The sequence below is a fragment of the Salvia splendens genome, chromosome 3 (genome assembly GCF_004379255.2).
Source record: "Salvia splendens isolate huo1 chromosome 3, SspV2, whole genome shotgun sequence".
NCBI lineage: Eukaryota > Viridiplantae > Streptophyta > Magnoliopsida > Lamiales > Lamiaceae > Salvia > Salvia splendens.
The window spans coordinates 15231733-15233998 of NC_056034.1; positions in this window are offsets into that span (position 1 = coordinate 15231733).

The window sequence follows — 2266 nt, forward strand, 5'->3', positions numbered from 1 at the left end:
ATACTCCACTCCTTAGTTCAAACAAACTAAAAGGCCAGCCCTAAACCATTAAATTCTTTAGCCCAATTTAAAGAAAACTAGCCCAACCATAAAGCCCAATTTAAAAAAAAAAACTAAGTTAAAAACCTAACTCTTCTTCCTCATCCCTCATTCACCAAAATGCACATCCTCCCCCCCTCTCACACCTTGCTACCGCCGCCGCCAGCCAGCCTCCCTCCGTGCCGCCGTCGTGCCACCGCCACCTCCGGTGGCGTTCTTTCCTCCCCCTCATCTCTCTTCCTCCCTTCTCTCCCTCTTTCTCTCTCTTCCTCTCAAGCCTCACGCCGCCGTCCTCCCTCTCTCCCGATCTGCCGCCGTCGCCGCGGATCCCCTCCGTCGCCTCCTTCCTTTCCCCCTCTTTCTTTCTCTCCCTCGGCTCCCTCTTTCTCTCCCGGATCTGCCGCCGCCGCCGTTCTCACAGCAGGAGTCGCGGCTGCTCTTCGAGCTGCCGCCGTCAGCAGCTCGCACCAGCCAGCGAGCGCCGTCTCTGTCGCTGCTTCTCGCCGTCGACCACCGCCACAGCCGAGACCCCTCCCCCGCCCCCGACGCCGATTCCCGACAGGTAGGGTGGTCAGAAATTTGTTCGTCTATCTCATCTCTTCTCTTTTTTTTAAACCCCAAAGATTACATTTTTTTATTAAACTTTGTTAGTTCTAACTATTCAGATTTTAAAGGAATGAAAACATCGGAGCGTTGGTTGTCGATTTTCGGCGACGGAGTGCCGAGCTTGCTGCCGGAAGTCCGAGAGATTCATCTCCTAAGATAAGTATTTCTATTTGCCCTATATTATTTCTATCATTCAACAGTTTGGGGAAAATAATTGGTTTTAGCATGCTACTTGTAAGTGTTGGGTGAATTTTGAAGTCCCTGATGTAATATGTGGTATAGTGGTTACCTAGCATATTTCTATTCTCATTCCTACTGTAATTTGATGTATATGCATAAAGAAAAAAAATGAAAGGAGGTTTGGGGTTACCTTTTTATGTGGGGACGAGGTGTTGTTGGATTAGGGACTTGATTCTACAAGTGTGTGCAAATCTTCCTCCTTGAACTCCTCTGTTCGACGTGGAATTGGAGTGGCAGAGGAAATAGTATGTGGGGTGTGTGAAGGGATTATGTGGGGTTTGTGAAGGGATGATTAGGATATATGATGGTGATGTTTTATGGTGAAAGAAAGTGCATGTACCGATTTATATAAGATGGCAAATGATGTAACTTGCAAGTATTATTGCAAAGAATAATTACCATGTGTCAGATGATGAAGAATTTTTCCACACTTCATTAATACAGCCTTCATTATGTCTATTACTCATCAAGGCAGCATTTAATGCTGCCATGACTATGGTCCTTCTCGGATATGCTAGAAAAATTAATAATTATTATATATATTTTTTTTATATTAATTATTTGAGTATTTGCTTACTTAATCATTTAATTTGGTGTAGGTATAATTTGTCCAAGTTCGTGGCCCTCCGCGTTGAAGTATCCGTTTTCTTAAAGCATACGACGTATAAATTAAATTTTGTTGGACTTTTGTTGGATGTATCGGATATTAAAATTTTGATTTTTGGGATCTGATTCTTTTATTATACATATATATATTATATATATATCTAATGTTATAAACAACAACGACACTCTATCGTAGTTCGAAATTAATTACGCAAAAGTCACTTATATAAATAATCAAGCTAATAATATAGTTTATAATAATATCGGCTTAGCGGGTCGTTACATTTAGATTCTTTCGTGAATTACCAAGTCGTCCGTCTGGAGTATCTGATGATGTTGGTTGTAATGAACACAACCTTTTGTATTGGGATGAGAATGCGCCGCATCGGATTGTGTTGGGAACAAAATTTGATTCCAAGCTACATGTGAAGACTGCTATAACTATGTGGAGTTTGTGGAATGAAAAACAGTTTAAGGTCGTCGAGAGCAAATTAAGAAGGTGGCATGTCGTATGCAAATTTCCAGCAGGAACGACTGTAACAGAGGCAGGCATCATCAGCACCACCGACGCTGAAAAGGCGAGGGAATGTAAGTGGGAGGTTTCAGTTACACAAAGGTCGCATGACGATATGTGGGAAGTTAGGAAGTGGAAGGATCGACATACTTGTGTAGGCCATCGTGCTAACAGAGATCATGCTAACTTTTCATCGGCAATGATTGCTCTGTTGATTCGACATCATGTGCGACATTGTGCCGATTTCAAGGTCTTCTCAAT